Source organism: Erinaceus europaeus, chromosome 6 (assembly GCF_950295315.1).
Source record: "Erinaceus europaeus chromosome 6, mEriEur2.1, whole genome shotgun sequence".
Classification (NCBI taxonomy): domain Eukaryota; kingdom Metazoa; phylum Chordata; class Mammalia; order Eulipotyphla; family Erinaceidae; genus Erinaceus; species Erinaceus europaeus.
Window position 1 is genome coordinate 42,763,716 of NC_080167.1, and position 22,401 is coordinate 42,786,116.

Sequence of the window (22,401 nt, forward strand, 5' to 3'; positions counted from 1 at the left end):
GAGGAGGAGGAGGAGGAGAAAGAAAGAACTCACAAATAGCCAAAGCACTCCTGAGAAAGAAGAAAGAAAGAAAGAAAGAAAGAAAGAAAGAAAGAAAGAAAGAAAGAAAGAAAGGCCAAAAAAGGAGATATCATATTCCCTGACTTTGGCTGACTTCAGTTTTTACTATAAAGCAATAATTATTAAGACAGTCCTATCGGGGACTGGACAGGGGTGCACAGTTAAACACAGATGTTAACATGCACAAAGACCTGGGTTCGAGCTCCCAGGCCCCATCTGTGGGAAGAACAGTGAAGGAGTACATCAGATATCTCTCTTTCTCTCTCCCTCTCTGTCTCCCACCCCCTTTCATTTTCTCTCCATCTCTATCAAATAAAAAGAAAAAAAAAAAGGAAATAAAAGGCCATAAGCAGTGGTGGATTTGAATCACAGAGATAAGTTTAGTGGCAAAAATAAATAAATAAATAAATAAATAAATAAAACAGTGGCATTAGCGAAAGTGAGCACTCAAATTATGGGATAGAGAGCACAGTCATTAGCTCACATATATACGGACAAAAAAAAACATTCAGTGGGGAAAAGAAGGTCTCTTCAATAAATGGTGCTGGAAATACTGGACGGTAACATATAGAAAAATGAACCTAGACTGTCACTTCACACTATACCCCAAAACTAACTAAAAATGGATCAAAGACCTGGATATTGAACTTGAATCTATAAAATTTATATAAGGAAACACTGGTGAAACACTTTGGGACTTTAACATCAAAAATGTATTTGGAGACTCATCCTTACAGGCAAGTTCAATGTCAACAAGTTTAGGTACTGGGCAGTGGCACGCCCATTACAGTACATATGTTATAATGTGTTCAAGTCCCCAGTCCCCTCCTGCAAAGAAAAAGCTTTACAAATGGCAAAACAATACTGCAGCCCCCCTCCCTTTTCTTTTTCAATTCCTCTCTGTCTGCATCCAGTAAATAATAAAATATTTAAAGAAAAACTCTTCAAAAAAAAAAAAGAGAGAAGTAAGTAGAAGCCAAGTTTAAGTAAATGAGTAAATTGAAAGTAAATTGGACAGATTCTACACACCACAATGATAAACAGAAAACCCAGCAACTGGGAGAAGATATTTGCACATCACATATCTGACAAGGGGCTGATATCAAACGTCTAAGGAAAACTTGCATGACTCAACCAACAAAGACAAATAACCCAAATAAAAAGGCGAGAAAGAGATTTGAGTAGACAGTTTTCTAAACATAAAATGTACACGACTCAAGGACATAAGAGGAAACGCCCCATTTCACTTATCATTAGAGAAATGCAAATTAAAGTTACCATGAAATAACACCTCACATTTGTGAGACTGCCCTTCATGAACAAATCAAGAGATGACAAGTGCAGGAGACGGAGTGAAGAAAATGAATTTCTGGTTCACTGTTAGTGGGGATACAAACTAGTGCAAGTGCCTTAAAGTTTATGAGACGACTCTGACACACACACACACACACACACACACACACACAATCTCATATTCTATGGGAGAATAATACACCCTCACCAAAATCATTACCACGCTTTTGTTAATGTGCTGCCAGAGATTCAACCCAGTGTCTCATGCGTGGGATAGACCTCTGAGAGACCTCCCCAACTCAATTTATAATATTTATTTTTTTCTGAGAGAATAAGAGAGGCAGATAAAGGTGGCAAGAGAGAAGATGGCAGAGAGCAAAGCACTGCTCCATCACCCATGGAGTTCTTTTTCCTCTCATGTGCTGAGGATGGAAACCATGCTTACAAGGAAGGAGGTTGCATTATTGATGGACGCGCTTTTAACCTTAGAGAATTGTTGGTTTTAGGAGGGCACTTCTTGCTTCCTTTTCTTATAACCACTGAGCTTAATAAAACTAGATGATAATTCTGCCCCTCTGCACTAATAATCCCTATGTGTCAAAAATTCCTTGTTCTGAACATTCAACTTGTGCTTTAACTAAAGAAATCAGGAATAAAAACACATGAACTTGTTTCTCCCCCTCCCCATCACCACCACCAAAAAAAGGTGACCAAACCGTGTCTAAGACTTTGTGAGAATTCTGGTAGTATGACGATTGTCAGTGGAGGATAGGACATGATTTTTTGGTGATGCATGCAATGTGGAATTATTCCATGTGATCTGGTCATCTTGTAAACTGTGCGCAAGTAGCTTTGCCTGGTTTCCAGTCTACTACACAGAATGCTTTCTACTTAAAAAAATTTTTTTTTTGTTTAAATTTTGGGTGGGGGAGATAGCATAATGGTTATGCAAACAGACTCTACTGGCTGAGGCTTGAGGTCCTAGGATCAATCCCCCACACCAACATAAGTCAGAGCTGAACAGTGCTCTGGTAAAACAAACTAGCAAACAAGACCACCAAAACTTTTGAATAGAAAAAAAATGTAAAAAAAATAGGTGGCATATCTGGTTGAGTGCACATGTTACAGTATGCAAGGACCTGGGTTCAAGCCCCTGGTCCCCACCTGCAGGGGGAAAGCTTCTTGAGGGATGAAGCAGAGCTGTAGGTGTCTCTCTCTGTCTTTCTCCCTCTCTTATCTCCCCCTTCCCTCTCGATTTCTGGCTGTCTCTCTGCAACAAATAAATAAATAATTTTTTTAAAAAAGCTCATTTAACCAAAAGGGAGCTTAGTCTCTGAAAAAAGTGGTTTACTTAATGATCATCTGCCTACATGTCCTTTGTGATTTCTTTAGTCTGCCTGTCTATGTAACAAATATATATCTATCTTGAAACAAATCAAGCCTTTCTGATATCCCACTCGCTCCTTTGGCCACTCCTTTATAATATTTTCCAAGCCCAGGAGATGAAAGGCTTGCAATCTCCAAACCAGAACAATAGGAGCAAACTAGGCTGGGTAGGGAGGTCAGCCCAGAGGTGAAGAGCCAGCAGGTTCCAAATGGCAAAAGCACAAATCCCAGGATTCACAGAAGTGTTTCCCAAAGGTTTACAATAGCTAGGAAGGTTATGGCATCTGTTTCAATTTCATTTTTTTAAAAAAATCAATAAAGAAAACAATTACTGCAATACATTTTCCCCGTTATCAGGAAGGAGCTGCACCTCTCCTGGTATCACCAGCAAACAGGCTGTAAGGTGATGAGGACAGAGGACTCCAGAGCACAGAGTTGCTGCTCTGCTCCACTGCCAGCCTCCGGGTGGTAGTCTGACATTACAGAGCTTTCTGATGTTTCTCAGTCATCTGCTACTTCATTTGTAAACCTAACGAGTCACTAGTTAAAAGACAGAAAGCAGGGAGTCTGCTGTAGCGCAGCAGGTTAAGCGCAGGTGGCGCAAAGCACAAGGACCGGCATAAGGATCCCGGTTCGAACCCCGGCTCCCCACCTGCAGGGGAGTCGCTTCACAGGCGGTGAAGCAGATCTGCAGGTGTCTATCTTTCTCTCCTCCTCTCTGTCTTCCCCTCCTCTCTCCATTTCTCTCTGTCCTATCCAACAACGACAACAACAATAATAACTACAATAAAAAAACAACAAGGGCAACAAAAGGGAATAAATAAATAAAATAAATATAAAAAAATTTTAAAAAAAAGACAGAAAGCAAAGATGTTGGAAAACAAGGAGAGAAGTAAAGATTACATTATAGAAAGGTAACCTAAAACGCTCCGTCTAATGGCTTTCATCTGTGTTGAAGTTCTTGCATAGCATCTCAAGATGTCTCGAGTACTTTGAAAATGCTAGAAAGTATACATGTAATGAGTATAAAATCTTCTTTTTTTAAAGATAGCATGAAGACAATTAAAGTCTCCAGTGTGTTATTGGCGAAGTGCTTGCACCTAGCCACCTAAAACCCTGTCTCTCACCTCCTCGTATAGAAACAGAGTGAAAATTACAAAATCAAATCTAGCCAGCTTATTAGAGATCGGTCATGAAAAAATAATGCTAAGGCCTACATAATAAAATAATTATTTTAAAATGTGTTGATAAATGATGTCTTTCTGCATAAAACTAATTTAAAGCAAAGTAAGTCACGTAGCCCATTGGTTAAATTAAAAAAAGGAAGAAAGAAAGAAAGAAAGAAAGAAAGGAAGAAAGAAAAATTTCCATTCAATGTGTCTTTTTTATTATGAATATTAAATATTTTGGTAAGGCATAAAAACCCATCTTATCCAAGAAAGCTTCACATAGCAATATACTTGGGAAGAGGTCTGTCCAGAGCCTGGTACACTGCATACTGTTTCCACAACTGCATAGCATTGTGGTCCCAAGCAGTGCACATTCGACATACAGAACATTCAACAATGACTCATCAAGGCTGGCACCAATAGCAAGGCCAATGTCATCAGTGAAGAAACAGCAATCATAAAATTGCATGTCCTGCTTTACATATCCCTCAAGGTCAAAACTGTCAGGTCTGAGTAAACAAAGATTCACAGAATGAAGCCCATTAGAGAACACGTTTCCTTTCAGGAGCCACTCACGTCTTCATTTTTCTAAGGGCTTTACTCACAACAGAACTTATTGTATCTTCCACAATTGTCCTTGATCATAGACAGCAACACAGGAATGATATTTATAAATGTGTCCATTGTTCATCCCCTGAGGTCACTACCTGGCATTTCAACCTCCTTAAACATCATCTGATGAAAAAGCACTTACTATAGATGTCAGTCAAATATGCATAAAGCTCTGGAACATGATTTCCATTGTCTCATTTTCCTCCCACGCCCTGAGGCTCAGAATTACTAGGAGATTCTTAAATAATTTATTGCAGGATTTAGTGGTAGGTTTCCACAGCTCTCCTATAAAAGTCGGTTCTGTTAAAAATTTCATTTAGTCATGTTCCTACCCCCAAAAGTTTATTATTACAATGAATTCAACTTCCTCCCATACACCCGACACACTTAAAAAATTCTTTTGTTCAGCTTGGATTTCCAAGAATCTTCTCTTACATAATGATCTACTTTCATTATCCCTCTTTCACTGTAATTGGAGCAAAAATCATACCACCCCCCCCAGGCGGTGCCAGTGTTTTTCTAAATTCCTAAATGAAGAATGTTAGGTGGTGTGTTATCACCTGGATGAGGCTGAACTGGCTACAGCAGAGCGTGACACAAATCATCTGTGTTTTTCCATCAAGATAATGGAGAAAAAGAAAACTATGAGAAAGGTTCCACGTGTAGGGTAAAACTGAACAGTAACCATTTGCTTCATGTAATCCCCACATGAGAGAAGAATTCAGTGTGAGTTGAGGCTCCTCCCACAGGGTAAAAGGGAGTGTGACTATGGAGATAGATGGGGGGGAGAGAGAGAGAGAAAGAAAGAGAGAGAGAAAGGGAGAGGGAAAGAGAGGGGGGAAAGAGAGGGAAAGGGAGAGGGAAAGAGAGGGGGAGAAAGAGAGGGAAAGGGAGAGGGAAAGAGAGGGGGGAGAGAGAAGGAGAGGGAGAGGGAGAGGGAGAGGGAGGGGGGAGAGAAAAGGAGAGGGAGAGGGAGAGGGAAAGAGAGGGGGGAGAGAGAGGGAAAGGGAGAGGGAGAGGGAGAGGGAGAGGGAAAGAGAGGGGGGAGAGGGAGAGGGAGAGGGGGGAGAGAAAAGGAGAGGGAGAGGGAGAGGGAGAGGGAAAGAGAGGGGGGAGAGAGAGGGAGGGGGAGAGGGAGAGAGGGAAAGAGAGGGGGGAGAGAGGGGGGGAGAGGGAGAGGGAAAGACAGGGGGAAGAGAGAGGGAGAGGGAAAGAGAGGGGGGAGAGGGAGAGGGAGAGGGAGAGAGAGGGGGGAGAGAGAGGGAGAGGGAGAGGGAGAGAGAGGGGGGAGAGAGAGGGAGAGGGAGAGGGAGAGAGAGGGGGGAGAGGGAGAGGGAGAGAGAGGGGGGAGAGGGAGAGGGAGAGAGAGGGGGGAGAGAGAGGGAGAGGGAGAGAGAGAGACATCTTGGCAGACAAGTGTTTGTCATACTGATCATTCTTGACAGCTTGGGAAGTGAGACCTCAGAAGCAGATCTTGCACATTCCAGCATGTGAAGTGTGTCTGACTCACCTATGAGCCGCACAGGCCTGCACAAGGGTGTTTGGGGACCAGTAAGAACCAAGGATATTGCTGGCAGGTAGTGGCTGTAAGGCAGGGAGCACCTCAAAGGGTCAGTCCTCCTTGACCCCGGGAACACATCTGAACCCTGGACAGTGCCTGATCATTCAGGAGGGGCAGAGGCAGGAAGGACAGGATGCAGGTCAGAATAAAGAGAGGTTGCCCAGAGGCTGCAAGAAATTGGGCTCTGAGTCAGACAGGCCTCATGTGTTCCTTTCCCGGCAGAAATGTAGCAGCGTCTACAGCCATGCCACCCTGAACACCCCCGATCTCCTCAGAAATGTAGTAGGGACTGAAAGAGGAACAAATCCTGGCTTTCTCACCTCCCTTCTGTCCCAGAGGAAGCTCTTAATCAGCCCCACCCCTTACTTTTCTCCACCCCCACAAAACAGGCTGGTAGGATTCCAAGGCAAGGCTACAATCTCATTTATCTTTTCTTCTGGTACCATTTCAAATGAATATTCAGGAGGCCAGGTGGTGGCATGCCTGGTTAAGCATACATGTTACTATGAACAAGGACATGGGTTTGAGCCACTGCTCCCCACTTATAGGAGAAGTTTCATGAGCAGTGAAGCAAGTACTGCAGGTATCTATCTCTCTGTCCCTCTTCCTACCTACCCCTCCCTTCAGTTTCTCTCTGTCTCTATCAAATGAAGAAAAAAATGACTTCTGGGAGTAGTAAATTCATCATGCAAGTACCTAGAGACAACCCTGATGGCAAAAGTAAATAACTAACTAAATTGTGTGTGTGTGTGTGTGTGTGTGTGTGAGAGAGAGAGAGAGAGAGAGAGAGAGAAACTCAAAGTGAACATGCAAATCATACTATTCCCAGCTTCTCTCTCTCTCTGTCTCTCTGTCTCTCTCTCTCTTGCCTGAGTCCTGAAATGGAAGATTAAATAAATGACAGTCATCACCCCTGCAACACTCCAGTGATAATCCACAGAGATTCCCAAGGAAGTGGTCCCATCCAAAATTCATCAAAATGTGAAGAAAAGAGGGACTCTGGAAATGCAGAATATATATATGAAGGGGGTGATAGAGAGGGAAAGAGACAGAGACACGTGCAGCACTGCCTCACCACTCACAAAACTTTCCTCCTGCAGGTGGGGACTTGGGGCTTGAACCAGGGTCCTTGCACACTGTAACACATACGCTCAACCAGGTGTGCTACCTCCTGGCCCCAGGTAAGTGTGTGTGTGTGTGTGTGTGTGTGTGTGTGTGTGTACACATATATATGATTTCTTTATTGGGGGATTAATGGTTTACAGCCAACAATAAAATACAATAGTTTGTACATGTATAACATTTCCCAGTTTTCCACTGGGTAACTATACTTTTATCTGTTATGTATGTAGCTAAGAATAAGATTTGACAAGCTCTTGGGTAGGTCATTGGACTCAAGAGTAAGAAAACACAGAAGCATGGATTTAAAAAAAGAAATAGGCAAGCACTGGGCCAGAGAAAGAGATTCTCACTATTGAATTAGCACCTGGTCCTGATCAACATTTCCAGTCTTTTTTCTTTTTTAAGTTGTGGTGAGGAATAATCCAGAGTTCCATGCATGCATGATACTACTGAATGGTCTCCCTGGCCCATTTTTTATTCTATATTTTTAGAGAGAGAGAGAGATACCACAACATCATTCCACCATCCACGGAGCTTCCTTCGTGCTGTCCATGGTACATCCGTCCATGTGGTGTCAGGGATTGAATCCAAGCTTTCCCTCTTTGTAAAGCCTGTACTTTATCCACTGAGCCATCTTTTCTCTGTGTTGGCTCTCTCATACTATTCACTGCTCACAGTTTCAAGTCTCTGCAAGCCAGGGTAGTGCCTCTCCCTCCCTCCTTCCTACATGTACTGAACCCCCAACTCTTGCAGGCTTGAGAATCAGAGCCAACTGATGGGGTCAACAAGTAAGAACTTTATTAACATTAACGGGCCACAGGAAGAGCTCATGCTCTTAAAGAATTCTGTGTGCCACACCAAGGGATGGTACAAGCTTGTATAGGGGGTGCAGGCTGAGAGCAGAAAGCGTCATCACAGAAGCAGAAGCTGCAAGGTTAAGGGGTGGGGCCTGGACCCACTGCTCAGGGTCTGGTTGCCTCAGCTTCTCTTATGGTTACTGCTATCTTTTTCTGCATAGCTGTGTCTGGGCAAGTTTAGCCTTAGGACTTAGAAGTATCTGCATAAGATACACCACTGGTGGTTGGAGGCACCTTTCTCAAGGTCTCCTGTTATCTGGAGCTTCTCTCCTTCTTACAGTTTGGTTAGTTACCTCTTTCTTTGACTTGACATTCTCTTTTTCACCTCACAATAAGCCTATGAAGCCAAGCAACTACAGAAGCCAGACCTTCCACCTTCTGCATCCCACAATGACCTTGGGTCCATGCTCCCAGAGGGATAAAGAATAGGAAAGCTAACAGGGGATGGGATGGGATATGGTGGTAGGGAATTGTGTGGAGTTGTACCCCTCTTATCCTGTGGTTCTGTCAGTGTTTAATAAATTAATAATAAAAGAAAATAAGCCTTTCCCTTAGGGGAGGTCTTTGGATTTGCCCAGCTAGGGGAAGGGAATTCTTTGCTTTGTGCTCCTGTAGTACTTCCACGTGATACAGTACATTACAGCTATTTCTTTAGACTGAAACTTCAAGAGAGAGGAGAGTTGGGGCTAGGTACTGGTGCGCCTGGTAGAGAGCATGGTTCACCTTTCATAACGATCCCGGTTCAAACCTTTGGTTTCTACCTGCAAATGGGGAAGCAGTGGAGCAGTGCTGCAGGTGCCTCCCTTCCTCTCTGGCCTCTCTTCCCCTGTGTGTGTGTGTGTGTGTGTGTGTGTGTGTGTGTGTGTGTGTGTGTGTGTCTCATCCTCTATATGAAAGAAAAGAAGGAAGGAGGGAGGAAAGAAGGGAGTAAGGAAGGAAGGGAGAAAGAAAGCAAAAGGAAAGTCTTTATTTTTATGGGGTGAGGTGGTAGCATGCTCAGTAGAGCACACACATTGCCAAGTGCAAGGATCAAGGTTCAAGCCTCTATCCTCACTTACAGAGGGGAAGCTTTATAATTAGTGTCAGAGTGCTATAGGTCTCCTCTCTCTCTCTCTCTCTCTCATTTATTTATTGGATAGAAACAGAGGAAAATTGAGAAGTAAGGGGAAGAGAGAGACCTACAACACTGCTTCACCACTTGTGAAGCTTCCCCCTTGAGGGTGGAGACTGGGAGCTTGAACCTGGGTCCTTGTAGCACATATGCTCTACCAGGTGCATCACTTACTGGCCTTTCTCTTTCTCTCTTTTTCCATGTCTCTCTGTCTCACTTTCTATTAAAAGAAAAATAAGGGGTGGGGATAAATATTGTCATGAGAAAAAAAAAAAATCACAAAACTTGAAGAAGAAAAAAAAGTGGAGAGCGCATTCCCTCTGACTCCAACCACCCCACCCCGTCACATACAAGCAGCTCTAAGAAGTGTGTAAGGTAGGCCCCAGCTTTCATGATTCAGAGACCAGCAGGGAAGATAGCCAATAACCCACACACTGAACTAGGCTCAGCAGAGGGGCCATTAATCCCAGTGGGGCAGCCTAGGGAAGGACCCCGAAGAAGGTACCCAGAATTTGGAAACACATGTAACTCAGACTTCTTATTCTTTATGTGGCATAGCTTGAAAAATATCAACTTTATACATTCTTTTAGTTTATTTATTTATTTATTTTATTTGTTGGAAAGAGACAAATTGAGAGGGAAGGGGCAAAGGGGTCAGGTAGTGGCACATCTGGTTGAGTACACATGTTACAATGATCATGGACCCAAGTTCAAGCCCCTGGACCTCAACTGCAGGGGAAGAGCTTTGCGAGTGGTGAAGCAGCACTGCAAGTGTCTCTCTGTCTCTCTCCCTTTCTATCACCCCTTTCCCTCTCTCGATTTCTAGCTATCTCTATCCAATAAATAAATAAAGATAACAAAAATTAAATATGTATATATTTTTTAAAAAAGGAGAGGGAAGGGGGTTAAAGTGGGAGAAAGGGAGCCACCTGCAGCATTGCTTCACCACTTGTGAAGCTCTCTCTCTACAAGTGGGGACTCGTGGCTTGAACCCAGGTCCTCATGCATGGCAACATGTACAGTCAACAAGGTATGCCACTGCCCAAACTTCCAACTTTATACATTTTAACTTCCCACCACTTAGATTAAAGAAAAATAGCATAGACTTAATACCTGAGCCTCACAAGTTTAAGGAGGTAGCAACTGTTGACAACAGACATTACAGAAGTAAACACTAAGCCATAAAAGGAATAGAAACTTAGAATTTTGCACAATAAGTGGATCAAAATACCCACCATATCTCCTCTCCTTGGTTTACAATGGACAGAGCTCACTAAGCAGGGTACATGTCTTGCCATCCACACAGCCCACCTCTGAATCCCAGGACCATGTGGGAGTTGTAATGACACCAGGGAAGCTCCTACACTATGGTGTCTCTCCTTCTCTGTCTTGCTATCTGGAGGAAAAACTAATCATACTTGCACAAGACTCCAGCTTGAAGAAGAAAAAAAAAGGACTTACAAGCAGCCAGGAAGGTAAGGCAGAAGCAGAGTACAGAATTGGCCTGCCTGAGGCCCCAGGTATGATCTCTGGTACCACATATATAAGGCAGAGTAGTACTTTGACCTTTATCATGGCATACATAATTAGAAAATATTTTACAAATGTTATTTGCCTTTATGAGAGAGAGAGGAGGGAGAGAGAGAGAGGAGAGAGAGAGAGAGAGAGAGAGAGAGAGAGAGAGAGAGACCAGAGATTAGCTCTGGCTTAAGGTGATGCTGGGGACTGAACCTGGGACTTTAGAACCTCAGGTATGGAAGTCTTTTTGCATACTTATTATACTATGTTCCACACCCATGTAATTTTTAAAGACCCAGACTCCTTTTTTAATGCAAACTTTATTTTTAATTTTTTATTATCTTTATTTATTTTTTTGAATAGAGACAGCCAGAAATTGAGAGTGAAGGGGATGATAGAGAGAAAGAGAGACAGAGAGACACCTGCAACACTGCTTTACCACTTGCAAAGCTTTCCCCCTGTAGGTAGGGACTGGAGGTCCTTGAACACTGTAACACAGGCAACTGAACCAGGTGTGCCACCAGCCAGCCCCAAGACCCAGACTTCTAAAATGCATCCTATCCTCGCTCCGTATTAATGAAAGTAGAGAAGAGAGGGGAAAATTCAGCCATATTGAAGATGGCACCACCTAAAATGTCACAGGTTAGCCTTTTGTTCTCTGAAGAGTGAGAAAGAAGAGACAGAAAGGGTAAGGTCTTTTGCAGAGAATATAGAGAATACAGAGAATCCAAACAGGAATACTGCCTGGGTAAAGATGATTTCGGGAATGCTGTGAGCCCTCTTGTCTCCTCGACTCTCCGCCACAACTTGTAGAGAAAGCCAGAAAACTACCCCTGCTTCCCAAACAAAGCAAAAGACCTCACTCAAACCCAAAGGCATTGCCCAGGAGAGGCACAGCTGACATTTCTTGGGTGACACATTCCGAAACACTTTCCACTTGGCATCTGGACTTCCAGTTCTCCAGTCCCCAGCCCAGGGAGCTGTCAGTACAGCGTCTCCATTTTAAGGATGAGGCAAGGAAGGCTGAGAGGGATCAATAGCTCATCTAAAGCTACAGACCCACTGCCTCTCCCACAGCAGCAAAACCCAGTTTGTCAAAATAACTGTAGCAGAAACCTTGGTCCTGAAATACAGTACAGAGGACAGAATGTTGGCAGGGGAGAGGGGGAGCACTGATGGGGAGAAATGAAAGGCAAGTAACATAGGAGCATCAGAAATAGAGTGAGATTTGAGAAATTATACCCATGTGTCAACAATTGTAGCATAACCCCCCACAAAAAATTATATTTAAAAAAGATGTTCATGTATCCATTTATTAAGAAACTATTATATACCAGGCATAGCTGTAAGCACTAGGGAAGAAGGGGGGGAATGATTCCTTTCACCATTGTGTCTAGTGACCCAAGAATGTAGCAATGTACAAATCTCATGTTTCTCTCTAATTCTGACAAATTCAAGTCTTCCTCAGCCAAAGATGATTTTCCTGACTATTGGCCATATGTCTTTGTGAGTCGCTCTGTCAAAATACTAGCTGCAATAATGCAGGGTGGCACTCTAATCTGTCAGATCAATTTAGAAACACATGAGTCTGCTGCTACTCTCCCAGGGCCCTGGGAGGTGCACTGGTCTCCCCACACTCTGATCAGTCCCAGGAAGGATTGTTGGGGATTACTACAGACCAGCTGGGAGATGTAAAGCAGGATGGATGGCCTTGGAATTTTCCACTCTCCCACTGTCTCATTGTAGCCAGTTACCATTACCCAGTGAGTGCTATAGAGAGAATTATTCTCTCCCCAATATGGCTGAAAAGACAAATCAGCTACAAAAGAGCAAGTGGTTAAAAGAAAGGAGGAGAAGGAGGAGGAGGAAGAGAAAAAGAAGAAGAGCAAGACTTGACAGGTCATGAGAATGTCACAGTACCTGTAATCATATGTGCATATTCATACATGTAAAGATCAGAGACAGATTGAAAAGAACCCTCCCTCCCTCCTGCGCCTTATCTACCTTCAGATAAACCTGACTGCCTTCTCTTGCTTCATGAATGCTTTCTGCCTTCCCACCTGATCACAGTTTTTAAGGTATCAGGGAGTTGGTGTGTGTTTGTTTTAATAAAAGTGAGACACAGAGAGAAAGATACACACAGAAAAAGGAAGAGAGACCAGAGCCCTGCTCAACTCTGGTTCACAATCCTTCTGGGGATTGAACCTGGGCTCTCAGAGCCTCTGGCATGAAAATCTTTTACATAACCATCATGTTATTTCCCCTAGCCCAATATATATATAATAAGTATGGCATTGCCTTAACTTGTTTTATCTTTTTTAATATTAATATATTTTGTTTTTTATGAAAGATATGGGGCCAGGGAGAAAAAGAGAGATACACCAGAGCACTGCTTAGCTCTGACTTAAGGTGGTACTTGGAACAGAGATCTCAGATCCTCAGGCATGAAAATCGTTTGCATAACCATTATGCTGTCTCCCCTCCTTCAAGAATTAGGATTTTTATGTGAGGTGCCATGTACTAAATTATGTCTATGTTTGTATCTCTGTGCTACTGGCCAATTAGTTTCTATTAGGAAGAACCCAGAAATGAAAGGCCAGAATTTATCAGAAAGCTTATAGCAAAGGAATTATGAAGATTAAATGAGATAACATGTGTAGTCCTCAAAATGACTCCCGGCACACAGGAAGTTTGGTAAATATTAATGAAATCATAATTGCCATGGCTCAACTATAAGACAGGCTCAACAACAGTAAGATGCACCATTATGTTACATGTCACTAAGAGGAACTATTAACAATTAAGCTTTCAGTTGTAAAACAGCTTCTAGTTTCAGAGATAGGAAATTGTGATGAAATATTTATCTTGGAACTAGTAAAATACAGTGTCACTGGAAACATACCTTCAGGTTTCTGAAAGCATATCTATTTTCTGAAAGTCATGGTATACAAACTGGCCCTGGGCGGTACACTTAGGTCCCTGAGTTTCTGAGAACTCCTATGTCTCTTTGAGTCTTTTCACAACATGAATTGTATTGTTTGCCTTAATCTTAGCACTTCCCAAATGTATTTGCCATCATTTTCAGTTCTCTGTTTTCACCATCCTCTGAGTCAGATATTATAACACAATCATAAGTCACTCAAAACCCAGAATATAACCTTGATATAAAGTTATACTGGTTGTGCCAAGTCAACGGTCTTGTCAAATTTGCCTATACTCTGAAGGTGACATAATGCAGATATGTTCCCAGAATCTTCTTTCAATGCTGAGTTAAGAAATGCAGTATCCCTTGGAGCTGCATATAAATGAATTGTTTTAAAACCAAACTTCTCATTTTACCCCCACCTACCACACAGCTCTCTCTCAGTGAAAGCACTTACAAGGATCATTTGGATAGGGAAGTTGCCGATGGATTTCAAAGCTATCCATCATTAACCTGACAAATTGCAAAGCCAGGTACTGAACTCAGGCATTTTAGCTGGGTACTTCTCATTGAAAACACAGGCCTCTGAAACCAGCAAACATATTAGGAAACTAAGGAAAGATATACAAAGACATATCAAAATTGTTGAGGAATTGAGAGTGGGGGCTGGGGTGGGGACTGGAGGGAGGGCACACTATTTCTTTATTACCTATTTATTATCTACAGATCCAATGGGGTGAGAAATTTAACACTTCAACCAGAGCTTCTATAGTCTTTGGTTAGAAAAAGATCCCAGAGTGAAATGCCTGCTCCCAGGTAGCTATGCCAGGGTTCATATACACTCTTGATATAGATATAGTATAGATATATAGTATAGATATAGTACAGATATACATATAGTATAGATACAGATATATATATATGGATGATATATAGATATAGTATAGATATAGATATAGTATAGATATAGACATATAGATATAGATGATATAGATATATAGATTAATATATTGATATATAAATATATTTTTCTTTTGTGCTACACTTAAGCATCTCACATACCACACCACTACTCTGACTAAACTCTTTGCATTTTCTTCCCCCCTCCCGCTTTTGTTATTATTGTTATTGTTGTCATTGTTGTTGTTGTTGGACAGGACAGAGAGAAATTGAGAGAGGGCGGGAAAAAGAGAGAAAGATAGACACCCACATGTCGTTAACGTTCGGGGCTCCAGCAGGCCGGGCTAGCTTCGCAGCGGTAGACAAAGACTTGGGGACACACGACTGGGCCGAGAAGCTGCAGTTTAATCTTTATTCACAAGCAGGCAAATCACCACACCATGTGCTTCCCCATCATTCTCCCTCAGCGGCTGCTGCTGGAACCCTGGACATCCGTAGGGGTTCTTTTTCTGGGGTGGGGACAAGCGGGCCGCGAAACTAGCAGGGATAAACCACAATCTTCCAGAGGTGGGGGGAAGGGGACCAAACCAATATGAAACATACCAACACCCACAGACTTGCTTCACCGCTTGTGAGGCAACCCCCCTGCAGGTGAGGAGCTAGGGGCTCCTGCGGGAATCCTTACACCAGTCCTTGTGTTTGGCACCAGGTGTGCTTAACCTGCTGTGCTACCAACCACCCACCCCCCTCACTTTGCATTTTCTTTAAGATCTTGATTTCTCCTAGTCCTGGAATTTCTAGGACTATCCCCATAATTCTGGATATTTCTTCTCTCTGATTCCTTACTGACATACCACCTCTGTTGACATCAACCAAGTCGCTACTAGTGCTACCATCCCATGTTATGCTGCTACTGAATTCTTACTGTGGACTGTAACCAGAGATACTGAGCCTGAGATATCAACCTCACAACTCCTTAATCTGGTGAGATCTTTCCTAACACGTGGGAATACCTATGTCCACATTTGATGGTACATCATCTAACAAAGTAACGGATACTAGATATAGGCTGGGGTTTAGGGTACTGGGTACAGGTGAAAATATATCCATAAGCAAGAAACAATTATATAACTCAAAATAAAAATGCTCAGTAGTCCTCAGTGATTAGACTTAGACCAAATTAGCTTAGCAATCTAGTAGAAAGGCCCAAAGAAGACAGATAGCAAAAAACTAATTCTGGTTGGGTTCAACAAATGACACTCAACGCATAAAAAACTGGGAAAAAAGTCTAAGGTCCTCAGATAAAGACAGGACTACAAAAGTTGGATAAGGGCAAGAGATTGGCTCACTTAATAATGGCCCCTTTGATCAATATCACACCACCTTATCATTTGGGACCCTAATGAGGAATCCTTGGATTCTCACACAAATATGATGGGCCTACACTGCTAATGGATCCCTCTTTCCATCACCACTGGCCACTCCCATCAGGAGCATCAGTCATAAGCCCTCTTAAAGGCCTTCCCAGGACCTTGCCCTCATCATAAAGCAGCAATGATAGGGCTGCCCCAGTCTCCAAATGGCATTTGAGGAATACTGGCCCTGAAATGAGTGCAGCTTTGCACACCAGCTTGGCACACCTGCACATGCTAGAACCTGGGTTCCAGTCCCCGGTCCCCGCCTGCAGGGGGATAGCTTTGTGAGGGCCGAAGCAGGGCTGCAGGTGTCTCTCAGTCTCTCAGTCTCTCTCTCTCTCTCTACTTCCCCCTACCCTCTCGATTTCTGGCTGCCTTTATCCAATAAATAAAGATAATAATTTAAAAAAATTTATAGAAATGAGCACAGCCTGCAATGTTTCCAGTTGTGGCCAAAAGCTGTGAGCTCAGACCAATAGGGACTTAAGAGGTTCACCTCACAAGCGGTGAAGCAGGGCTACAGGTGTCTGTATCTCTCTTCCACTCTAGCTACCATCCCTTCTCAATTTCTCTGTGCTCTATCCAGAAAATTGAAAAAAATGGCTTCCAGGAGCAGTAGTGCAGGCACCAAGCCCCAATGATAACCCTGGAGGCAAAAAAGAAAAAGAATTCCTAATGTATGAGATGCAATAGCCCCCTTACTGCTCAATATCACAAATACAAGAGGTGAATTTTCCTTTTCTTGCCTTATACACAAATTTAACTAGCTAGTTTTAATAAAATAAAATTCTAGATGACTCTTTTCTCCCTCTAGCCTTATTATTATTATTGCCTCCAGGGTTATTGCTGGGGCTCAGTGCCTGCACTACGAATCCACTGCTCCTGGAAGCTATTTTTCCCATTTTGTTGCCCTTGTTGTTGCACTTGTTATAGTTTTGTTGCTGTCATTTCTGTTGTTGTTGTAGGACAGACAGAAATGGAGAGAGGAGGGGAAGACAGAGAGGAGGAGAGAAAGATAGATATCTGCAAACCTGCTTCACCGCCTGTGAAGAGACTCCCCTGCAGGTGAGGAACTGGGGGCTCGAACCAGGATCCTTACGCAGGCCCTTGCGCTTCATTCCATGAGCGCTTAATCCTCTGTGCTACCGCCCAGCCCCCCTCTAGCCTTATTTTGCACATACTTTCCGCCCATTTTTCCCCCAACATCTAAATGCAAAATAAAATACATTTGCTGAAGGAATCAGACTTTGATAATTAGAGCAAGCGTAACTGAATTTGCATATGTGAGGTTTCCAGCTTTGACTTTGGAGGCAACATTCCAAATGAGAATTAATCTGTTGTTTCTGGAAAAATGTAGCAAGTCATCAATGGTCAGACAAGAAATGTTGGTTTTAAAGGAAATAACACAGAAGTGCCCTTCAGTAGAGGTTACTAAAGCAAAGCCTATTTGAAGGGGAAAAGCAAATGAAAGAATTGTCAATAAAAAGATAAGCCTAGAAAACAGGCATGTAAGAATCTTTTGGGGAAGCTGCAGCAAATATGAACTAGAAGGAAACAAGGCATGAAAAGAAGAACCAGTGAGTTCACACATGCAGAAAAATTACACACAACCACAGAATTCAGAAGTATGACAATTATTGACTGTCAGAATAAATTTGGATTATCATGAAGAAAGATGAAAGGTTGACAAAAAATAGAAAAAAGAGATGTAGTGATTGTTCATGGTTGCCTGATGATAGCTGAGTTCAATAAATCAGAAATTTGATCTTCAGAAGCAAATGAGTGAAGGAGCAGTTCCGAGGAGAATGGAAAATTACTGGTTAGCCGGGACCATTGTTATCATAAAATTAACTTAAGGTCGTGATACAGCTCTTATAAGACACTGGGGGGGGGGGGTGTTTAGTGACACACCCAGTTGAACACACACATTACCATGTGCAAGGAACAGTGTCCAAGTCTCCAGCTCCCCATGTCAATCTCTCTCTCCTCTATCTTCCCCTCTCCTCTCAATTTCTTTTTGTCCTATCAAATAAAATAGGTGGATCTGCCATGCAGGCACCAAGCTCCAGCAACAACCCTGGTGGTATTAAAGAATCAATTTTCAATGAAAAAGTTAACCCACTGATCTCAGCATGGTTAGTAGTCTGTGCAAAAACAACGCTGAAAGTTGATATGTACAAGAAATATATTTTATAGTGTACTATAGATAGACAGTGTTTTTACAGAGCTAAATGCAGAGACAGCATCAACTACCCACTACAGCAAGGAGTGGTAAAAACTTTCATAAATGCTCTCAACTACAAAAGAGTTTCCTATTCCAAAGTAAATCTTTTGAACATATTCAACTATTTTTATTTTCTTATGTGGTAGTTGGTACATCCCTAGATCCTAGATCCAGGTGAAGAATAAATATCTTTAGTTTTGTACAGCATTAGATTTCTAGCAGGAAAGGTAGTTATCAGACAGAGCAACTAGCAATTAGAAGCTAAGCAGGAGGCTGTAAGAATTTAAAACAAAGGAACTTGTAGGCATTAATCATGAAATCCCCCAAACATTCCAGAAAGTGGGGGGAAAAAAGAAATCTTTGAGTACAGTGGTGCTGCTTCTCCAAAGAGGAATTCAAAATAGAGCTCTTTGGCCATAACATAAACTACGACTGGGGTATCAGAAGCAAGAAGCAAAGCATGATGTGATTTTCTTTTCCCCCATTGGTGAGACTTGTCTACATACTAACATACTGAGCTCCAACTACTGACAAATGAAATCTTTAACTGAAAGTGTTTTTCAGCACACTACTCTGAATAAAGGAAATGGGAAGAGCAAATCTCAAGAAAAGTAACTTACTTGTGTGGTTGTTGGTTGGTTTGTATTATTTTTGATTGTCATCAGGGTTATTGCTGGTGCTTGGTGCCCACACAATAAATTAACTGCTCATTGGCCATTTTTTTTCCTTGTTTGCTTTTTTTTTTTCTTTTAGTTTTTTTATAGGACAAAGAGAAATTGAGAAGGGAGGTGGAGATAGGTAGGGAGAGACAGAGTGCTTCATGAAGCTTTTGTCCTGTAGGTGAGGCGTGGAGGTTTGAACCTGGGTCCTTGGGCATGGTAACATATACTTTCAACAGGGTGTGCCACAGCCTGGCCCACTGAGCTATGTTTTGTTTTGTTTTTTAATGAATAGCAGCAATAGCAAATCTCTGCTCATACTTTCCTAAGTATACTCTATGATCAGTTTTTTTGGGGGGAGGTGCCAGTTCTTTAATAATTTTAAATCACAAATGAAGCCAAGAAGTCCAATACCAACTAAGATTAAATGGGGTTGCTTAGTCAATTGTAGCTACAACAGAATTTCGGAAAGATGCTTAATGATATTTTTTGCTAAAAAGGAAACCCATTGTTTATGTCAGCTTTTGTTGAAAGACAATCAGAGTAAACCTCATGTAATTGAAAAATAGGCCTACTAGCTATCTACAAAACAGAGACCCCCCCCCCAATTCTTCATATGCACTATTCCAGCCTTTAGGTTCATGTTTGGCTTTATATGTTAATTCTCTTTTCAGCCACCAGGTTCCAGATGCTAGCATGATGCCAACCAGACTTTCCTGGGCAGACAACCCCACCAGTGTGTCCTGGAGTCCCACTTCCCCAGAGCCCTGCCCCACTAGGGAAAGAGAGAGGCAGGCTGGGAGTATGGATCGACCTGCCAATGCCCATGTTCAGCGGGGAAACAATTACAGAAGCCAGACCTTCCACCTTCTGCATCCCACAATGACCTTGGATGCATACTCCCAGAGGGATAAAGAATAGGAAAGCTATCAGGGGAGGGGATGGGATACAGAGTTCTGATGGTGGGAATTGTGTAGAGTAGCCTTATCCTATGGTTTTGTCAATGTTTCCTTTTTATAAATAATTTTTTTTAAGAAATAGCTAATGAATATAACATCTTTAAGTGAAAAGAGACCAACATATAGCACAGCAAGCACCTTTAGATGTTAGATCAATAAAGTAATTAGGTCACAGTTAAATGGTCAATATTGTCAAGAAAAAGAGTATGTGTGCTTTGTTTTACATCATTTTCTATAGCATAAATATTTGTACTTGAGCAAATAGTTACTCATCTTTCTTTAATTTGCAGTAGTCAAACATTGCAAGTGTTTTAAAGATGTTCGCGGAACTGCAGTAAAGAAATAACTGAAAATATATTAAGATGCTAGTTAAAATACAGTTGGTAAGTCCTTTCCTGAATTGCTTGCTACATACAAATCAAGGGTGCAGATCAAGATGAGGCAGATATGTGAGCCAATACAGAACCAAGGCAAAGAGCTAAGATAAAGAAGTGTCATTTCCAGGGGTCCGGCGGTAGCACAGCAGGTTAAGCGCAGGTGGTGCAAAGCACAAGGACTGGCATAAAGATCCTGGTTCAAGCCCCCCGCTCCCCACCTGTAGGTGAGTCGCTTCACAGATGGTGAAGCAGGTCTGCAGGTGTCTCTCTTTCTCTCCCCCTCTCTGTCTTCCCCTTCTCTTTCCATTTCTCTCTGTCTTATCCAACAATAACAACATCAACAACAATAACTACTACAATAATAAAACAACAAGGGCAACAAAAGGGAAAATAAATAGTAATAAAAATAACTTTTAAAAAAAGGAGTAGTGTCCTTTCCTTCTAAAGTCAATTATCAATCAGGTGATATCTTTGTATCAACTCTCACTCTCACATTCACTCTTTTCTATTTCTACTGCCGTTACTAATCTTGGCCAATCATGAATTCTTGTTTGCAAGTTTCCAGTTAGATGCTAACACCACTCCCCATACCTCTCTCCGTATGATTCTAACATGCTTTAAACTGCCACCACACAAATCCTTCTTAAGGACAGATCTGATTTTATGAACAGAGAAATATGGGGCACAAGGCGGTGGCTCACCTGGTTAAGAGCACATATTAACATGCGTGAAGACCTGGGTTTCAGCTCCCATTCCTCATCTTCAAGTGAGAAGCTTCACAAGTGGTGAAGCAAGTACTGCAGGTATCTTTCTCTTTCTTTCTTCTTCCTATATATATTTTTTTTGTTAGGGAACGCTTCACAAATTTGCATATCATCTTTGCACAGGGGCCATGCTAATCTTCTCTGTATCGTTTTTAGTGTATGTGCTGCCGAAGCAAGCACGTGTCTTTCTCTTTCTATCTCTCTTTGGTCTCTCAATCTCTCTCTGTCCTATCAAACAAATAAGAAACAGAAAAAGAAGAAGAGAGGGAGGGGAAGAGAGAGAGAGAGGGAGAGGGGGAGAGAGGGAGAGGGAGAAGGAGGAAGGAGAGGGAGAGGGAGAGAGAGAGAGAAAGAAGAAAAAAGAGAGGAAGAGGAAGGGAGGAGGAGAGAAAGGAAGGGAGGGAGGGAGGAAGATGCCTGTTAGGAGCAGTGGGTTTGTCATGCAGGTACTGAACCCCAGTGGTAACCCTGGTGGTAATAAAAGTTTTTAAAAAGGGAAGGAAAGATAAAGAAAAATACGATCTGCTCAGAGGTTACAAAATGAAGGGAAAATTCTTTAGTATATTAAAAGTTCTCCATAATATATGTGCATACCAGGTTACACTTTGTATAGAACTTCTCTGTCACACCCTACACTCCTGTGGCTTCACGTGTTCTTTCCTGCTGTTGATAGTACTTACAGTGTATGCCAATTTACCTACCATCTAATGATTAGTAATCACTCATACCATTAAATATTGGTAGAACAATTTAATATTTTTGTGGTCCTTTGCACCTCATTCTTTTACTACCTTCTAGAGGTAATCATTATCTTGATGTTGAATTTCTTATTTTTATATTTACCTTATCCCATATGCAAATAACCATAAACAACATATTGTTTGGTTTGTCTTGATTTTAATTTCCACTTATTATTTTACAACTTGTTTATTTTTTATAAACAGTATGTTTCCTAAGATTCACATTATGTTGGTGCATGTAGCTATAGTTAAGTCAGTTTCACTACCTAAGAGAATCTAATCTTTTACAAATGAGCTCTAGGTGACACACATCAAAAGAATATTCATACACACACACCTTCAAATTACCAAAATGCTTATTAGCAAGAGTTGTGTAAGCAGTATTGTCTACATTCATATTTACTAATATGCCTGGCTCATAGTAGGCCTTCCACAAATAAATTTTTTATTGCCACTAAGATTATAACTGAGGCTCAGTGCCAGTACTATGAATCCACTGCTCTCAGTGGCTTTTCTCTCTCTCTCTCTGTCTCTCTCTCTCCCCCCCTCTCTTCTCCTTTATTTTTCATTAGATATGACAGAGAGAAATTAAGAGGGGAGGAGTAGATAGAAAGGGAAAGAGAAAGAGAGATACCTGCAGACCTGCTTCAATGCTCATGAAGCTTTCTCCCTGCTGGAGGAAGAGAAGGCTGGAATATGGGTCCTTGCGCATCACCACCCACCCACCCCCATAAACATTTTTTAAATAGAT

General features: G+C 42.0%; 1 protein-coding gene and 1 non-coding gene across 2 annotated transcripts in view; both read right to left on the reverse strand.

Annotated features, from left to right (window-relative positions):
- Positions 1-22,401, reverse strand: part of SMYD3 (SET and MYND domain containing 3) — a 630,991-nt gene that overhangs the window by 185,453 nt on the left and 423,137 nt on the right. The gene's annotated exons all lie outside the window — the stretch shown is intronic.
- Positions 20,989-21,090, reverse strand: LOC132539145 (U6 spliceosomal RNA). The gene has a single exon (XR_009550451.1). It is a non-coding gene; the product is annotated as a U6 spliceosomal RNA (small nuclear RNA).